Source organism: Lynx canadensis, chromosome X (assembly GCF_007474595.2).
Source record: "Lynx canadensis isolate LIC74 chromosome X, mLynCan4.pri.v2, whole genome shotgun sequence".
Taxonomy (NCBI): Eukaryota; Metazoa; Chordata; class Mammalia; order Carnivora; family Felidae; genus Lynx; species Lynx canadensis.
The window spans coordinates 108,497,749-108,504,539 of NC_044321.2; positions in this window are offsets into that span (position 1 = coordinate 108,497,749).

The window sequence follows — 6,791 nt, forward strand, 5'->3', positions numbered from 1 at the left end:
CGATAGGAGAGAAAGCCAGAGAGGTGGATTGGGGTCCTCTTAAGGGCTGTGAGTCTGTTAGGATGTTCTAGACTTCCAGTCAGATGGCCCAGGCTCAAACTGGCTTAGACAATAAGGAGGCGTCTTGGCCATGGGACTGGGAAGCCCAGGGGTAGCTCAAGCCTGATCAGTTTGATCCACTGCTCCGTGCTGATGCCAACCCACGTGGTCTCCATCCCATACTCCGCCGTCTGTCCTGCCAGCTTCATCCTCGGCCCTCCCGCCGTCAGATGACATCAGCTGAGTGCGAGCTTCGTGGAGAATGGCTCTCTGGGTCAACTTGCTTTTAGAAGTGGTGACAGATCCCTCCTTGGGTCTCACTAGACAGAATGGGCTCAAATGTCCACTTCTTAACCAGTCACTGGCGGTTGGGGGTGGGATCGCCCTTTGCCCCATCAGACCCACTTCCGGAGCTAAGATTATAGAGTGCATTTCCCTCGAGACCCATGGAACAAAATCAGAACTTGGTAAAGAGGAAGTAAAGTAACGGGGAATTGGTGCTGGGGAGGCAACCAACAACCTCTGTGGCCTCAAGTGCCAAGAAAGGAGTCTTGTGCTCGTTAAGTGAAAACTGGGGAATGTGGAAAGTTTTTAAGTTTGATAAAGTAAAAATATTCCTGTTTTTCAGGGCATCTAAGATACTATCCATTGTTTGTCTAGCGGGACAAACAACTTGGTTTCTTCAACAAATAAATTGCAAAGAAGAACACGAAAAGGGAAACCTATAAAGAGAGACTTAAACAAATATCAACCAGTAGCAACATATGGACCTCATTTATATCCCGATTCGAGTAAACTTTAAAATACACATCTCTGGGGCGCCTGGGTGGCTCAGTCGGTTATGTGTCCGACTTCGGCTCAGGTCGTGATCTCACAGTTCGTGGGTTCGAGCCCCGTGTCCGGCTCTGTGCTGACAGCTCGGAGCCTGGAGCCTGCTTCCGATTCTGTGTCTCCTTCTCTCTCTGCCCCTCCCCTGCTTGCACTCTGTCTCGCTCTCTGTCTCTCAAAAATAAATAAACATTAAAAAAAATTTAAAATATACATCTCTGACATGAGACAATTGGAAATGTGAACACTGACTTGAACATACGTTGATACCAAGGAATTATTGTGGTTTTTAAAATGTGGAATAATATGTTGTGGTTATGGCAAAAAAAAAAAAAAAGAGTCCTATCTTTTAGAAATGCATGCTGAATTATTTACAGATGAAAATGGTTTGATGTCTGGGATTTATCTCAAAATAATACAGGAGTCAGGAGAAATAGGTAGGGTCATGACTACAAGATTGGTTATGAGCTGATAATCGCTGAAGCTGGGTGATGGGTATATGCGGAGTTCATGATGCCATTCTACCTTTTTCTGTGTTTGAAATTTTTCATCATAAGTTGTTTTTAAGAAAGGAAGAAAAGGGGGTGCCTGGCTGGCTCAGTCAGTGGACCATGCGACTCTTGATCTCGGGGTTGTGAGTTCAAGCCCCACGTTGGGTGGAGAGATTACTTAAAAATAAAATCTTTTAAAAAAGGAAGAAAAACAACTTATCAGGATAAGCCTAAGTGAGAAGGTGGACAGGGCCCTTGCCACCATCTGGCATTAAGAATACTAAAAACCATATTATCCAGGGACTGTGACAGATTAAAGATGGCTAAAAATTCTTTCTAACCTTGCTCTTAAGAGGTGGAGCAAACTCCCCTCTCCTGGAAGCCAGGCTGGCCTTAGAGAGTTGCTCGACAATTGGCGGCAGAAGTGATATTCAAGGACTATTGAGGCTAAGTCATAAGAAGCCTTGTAAGCCTTATTTGGCTCTCTTAGAACACTCTGGAAGACTTGAGCTACCATACGAGAAATTTGACCACCCAGAGGCGGTCATTTGGGAAGCTTCCAATAAAGAGTCCCAGCTGTACTCAATCTTTTACCCAGCCCCACCAAGTCTCCAGACTTGAGTGGAGCCCACACGAACCTTCCAGACCAGCCCGTCTGCTACGTGAAATAAAAGAATCACCCGCCGAACCCTGCCTGAATTCCTGACCCATAAAATCATGAGATATAATTAAATGGTTGATCCTTTAAGTCACTATGTTTTGAGGAAGTTTTTGAGGCAGCAAAAGGTGGCCAGAACAGAGCCATCTATCTAAGTGACAGGTGGTCCCTTAGGGATAATGTCACGAAGGGATAATAAACATGGAAGTCAGGATAGTGTTTCCTGGGGGAGGGAGGTGTAGGGAGGAAGAGGTGGGATGACACGGGGAAGAACACGGGGCCTCATGCTGAGGTTGGGTGATGTGGGTTCTCAACTGGGCATTTTTATTTTGCCCGCGCTTTACAATACCGTAGGTACTAAATATCACATGATAAAAAAGACTTTTTTTAAAAAAAATTTTTTTTTCAACGTTTATTTATTTTTGGGACAGAGAGAGACAGAGCATGAACGGGGGAGGGGCAGAGAGAGAGGGAGACACAGAATCGGAAACAGGCTCCAGGCTCCGAGCCATCAGCCCAGAGCCCAACGCGGGGCTCGAACTCACGGACCGCGAGATTGTGACCTGGCTGAAGTCGGACGCTTAACCGACTGCGCCACCCAGGCGCCCCAAAAAGACTTTTTTAAAAGATCTCAAGCAAGCACGGGGAAATGTTAAAATTTGTTAAAGCTGAGTGGTGGGTACACAGCCATCTGCATTCTGATTCTCTGTGCTTTATATTTGAAGAGATTCTCTAGACATCTGACATATAATTAGACTATTGTAAGATTGATTAACGGGGCTTCTCCAAGGACGGAAAAGAAAAAACAACATGTGATATGTGTATATGTGAGTGTAGAAAAAGAGGCCGAAGTTCAGTTCCCAAAATCGTAATGATTATTATCTCAGGGAGGTTCTCGTGTGTCTCTTGTGGTAACATACATGGACCATAAAATTGACCATTTTCAACACGTTGAAGTGTACAATTCAGTGGCTTTAAGTACATCTGCCTTGTGAGGCAACTATCACTACTATCTATCCCTAGAACCTTTTCATCTTCCGAAATCGACACTCCACGCTACTACACAATAATCCCCCAGCCCCGCCCCCCCCCACCCCCCCCCACCCCCCCCCGCCTCTGGAAGCCATCATTCTACTTTCTGCCCTGTGAATGTGACCGCTCTACGTGGTTGAATGTAAGTGGAATCATACAACATCTGTCCCTTTGGAACTGGCCTTTCACTTCACGTGATGTCTGCAAGACTCAGCCATGTTGTAGCAGGTGCCAGAATCTATCCATTCGTCCGTCGATGAAGCCCAGAACCCCCAACGTGACTGTACTGAGATAGGACTTTGAAGAGGTAACTAAGATTTAATGATGTCAGAGGATGGGGCCCTAGTCTGATAGGACTGGTGTCCTTGTAAGAAAAGGAAGAGACACCAAGGATGTGTGAAAAGGCCACGTGACGACGTGGCAAGAAGGAGGCCGTCTACAAGCCGTGAGGAGAGGTCGCAAGAGAAACTGACCCTGCTGGCACCTTGGTCCCAGACTCCAGCCTCCAGAGCTGTGAGGAAATAAATCTCTTGTTTAAGCCCCCCCAGTCAGTAGTCTTTCGTTATGGCGGCCCTAGCAAATGAGTACATTTGGGTTGCTTCCACAGTTTGGCTATTGTGAACAAGGCTGCTGTGAACACGGGTGTACAAATATCTATGGGAGTCTGCTTTCAACTCTCTTGGGTACGTAGCGAGGAGTGGAATTGCTGAATCATACGATAATTCTATGTTTAATTTTTTGAAGAACTGTCATGCTGTTTTCCACAGTGACTACACCATTTAGCATTCCCACCGGCAGTGCACAAGGGTTCCAGTCTCTCCACGTCCTCATCAACACTTGTCATTGTCTCTTTTCTTTTTTTTAACATGTACAAAAATTTTAAGCAAACTCAACCCCCAACGTGGGGCTCGAACTCACAACACAGATCAAGAGCCGCATGCTCTTCCAACTGAGCCAGCCAGGCGCCCCCTGATTTCTTGATAATGGCCATCCTCGTGGGTATGAAGTGGTATCTCATTGTGGGTTTCTTGTTTTGTTTTGTTTTGTCTTTTTTTTTTTAAGTGTATTTATTTTTTGAGAGAGAGAAAGAGGGTGAGCAGGGGAGGGGCAGAGAGAGAAGGAGACACAGAATCTGAGGCAGGTTCCAGGTTCCAAGCTGTCAGCACAGAGCACAACGCGGGGCCTGAACTCACCGAGCTGTGAGATGGTGACCTGAGCCGAAGTCGGAGTAAGCCACCCAGGCACTCCTGTTTTGTCTTTAAGTAGGCTCCTTACCCCATGTGGGGCTTAAACTCATGACCCTGAGATCAAGAGTCTGAGCCAGCCAGGTGCCCCTCATTGTGGTTTTTGTTTTGCATTTCTCTAAAGATTGGTGATGTTGAGCATCTTTTCATGTGTTTATTAGCTTTTTATTTATTAAAAAAATTTTTTTAATGTTTATTTATTTTTGAGAGAAAGAGAGAGACAGAGACAGAGCACGAGCAGGGGAGGGGCAGAGAGAGAAAGTGATACAGAATCCGAAGCAGGCTCCAGGCTCTGAGCTGTCAGCACAGAGCCCGACATGAGGCTCAAACTCATGAACCGCAAGATCATGACCTGAGCCGAAGTCAGACATCTAACCGACTGAGCCACCCAGGCGCCCTATTTATTTATTTTTAAATGTTTATTTATTTTTGGAAGAGAGAGAATGTGCATGAGTGGGGCAGGTGCAGAGAAAGAGGGAGGCCAAGGATCCAAAGCAGGCTCTGTGCTCACAGCAGAGAACCCAATGCGGGGTTCAAACTCGAGAACCATGAGATTGTGACCCAAGCCAAAGTCTGATGCTTAACCAACTGAGCCACCCAGGTGCGCCTCGTGATTTAAATGTATGCCTTCTTTGGAGAAATGTCTATTCAAGTGCTTTGCCCATTTTCTAATCAGGTCGTTTGCTTGGTTCTTGAACTTTTATGTATATATTTAAATGTGTATCATCAGAAAACATGAAATTATTTTTGATGAAACTAAAACAGAGAAAGGGGATTATTTTTAAAAGGAAGCTAATGCACTCTGATTTTTTTTCGTATCTTTTCAATCATTATGATTTTTCTATCATTCTGATTATATCAAAAAGAAAGCCTCAATTTGTGCTATGGTTTTTAATGTTCTCTGAGTTTCAAAAATGTGGGAAATACAGAAACGTAGAAGGTAAGTCATCCAAATACAATTGTAAGCGCACAGTGTTTTTTATCCTAATTGTAATCACATTTTATGTACTACCATGACTTCTTGCTTTTGCGTGTGTGGGTCACACACATTTCCAGGCTACTGCATGAGAAGACCAACACTTCCTCTCAACCTCTCTGGGCCTCAGTTTCCACTGAGAGTCCACTTCCAATAACATGGGGTAGGTAGTCAGAAAATAATTCTTTAAAAATTTTTTTTAATGTTTATTTATTTTTGAGAGAGAGAGAGAGAGGCAGAGTACAAGTGAGGGACGGACAGAGAGAGAGGGAGACACAGAATCCTAAGCAGCTCCAGGCCCCGAGCCGTCAGCACAGAGCCCGACGCGGGGCTCGAACCCACGAACTGCGAGATCATGACCTGAGCCGAAGTCAGACGCTTAACTGGCTGAGCCACCCAGGCGCCCCTAAATGGTAATTCTTAATACAACTGCTGCCCAAATGTTATTGCCAGTCTTCTTAACACCTGTATGCTATTTTAAAAACAGCAACTGTTTCAAAATCAAAATAGCTCTTTATTTCCCTGTGTGTGGTCTCTGGAAGGCCCTGGCTTAAAGCAGTCCCTTTCACAGCCCTGCCTAGATGGCTGAAAACTTCCACGGTAGGATGTACATTTGAACCATACACCCAATGCTGAGAATGTTCTTTAAAAACTAACCCAATGGGGCGCCTGGGTGGCTCCATCGGTTGAGCGTGCAACTCTTGATTTTGGCTCAGGCTGTGATCCCAGAGTCGTGGGATCGAGCCCTGCATCAGGCTCAGTGTGGAGCCTGCTTAAGATTCTCTCTCTCTCTCTCTCTCTCTCTCTCTCTGACCCTATCTTCAGCTTGCACTCTCTGTCTTAAAAAATTAACCAAAGTTATTCATTAGTCAGAATAGCTTTATCATTTTTTCCTGGTTGTAGAAGGTATACATTCTCAATGTAAAACACATACATATGATAGGTTAAGTTTAAAGGAAGAAAGTGAAAATCTCCAGGGAAATCCATCCCAGAGAGAACCACAATTTAAAAGTTGGTGGATATACTTCCTGACTTTTCTCTCTGCATATACATTTGTGTTTTCTTAAATGATAGGACTTTTAAAACAGAAATAGTATATATTCTCATTAGCTTTCTTAATGTAAGAATAGCTATCACAGTATGAAAACTCAGTTTGTTGTTACTGTGGCTCTGGCACTTTATTTTTATTATAATTTAAAAAAGGTTTTTGGGGGGGCACCTGGGTGGCTCAGTCGCTTAAGCGTCCGACTTCGGCTCAGGTCGTGATCTCGCGGTCCGTGAGTTCGAGCCCCGCATCGGGCTCTGTGCTGACAGCTCAGAGCCTGGAGCCTGCTTCAAATGCTGTGTCTCCCACTCTCTCTGCCCCTCCCCCATTCATGCTCTGTCTCTCTCGATCTCAAAAAATGAATAAATGTTAAATTTTTAAAAAGAATTTTAAGCAAGCTCTAGACCCAACGAAGGGCTTGAACTCATGTCCCCAAGACGAAGAGTCACATGCTCTACCGACTGAGCCAGCCAGACAC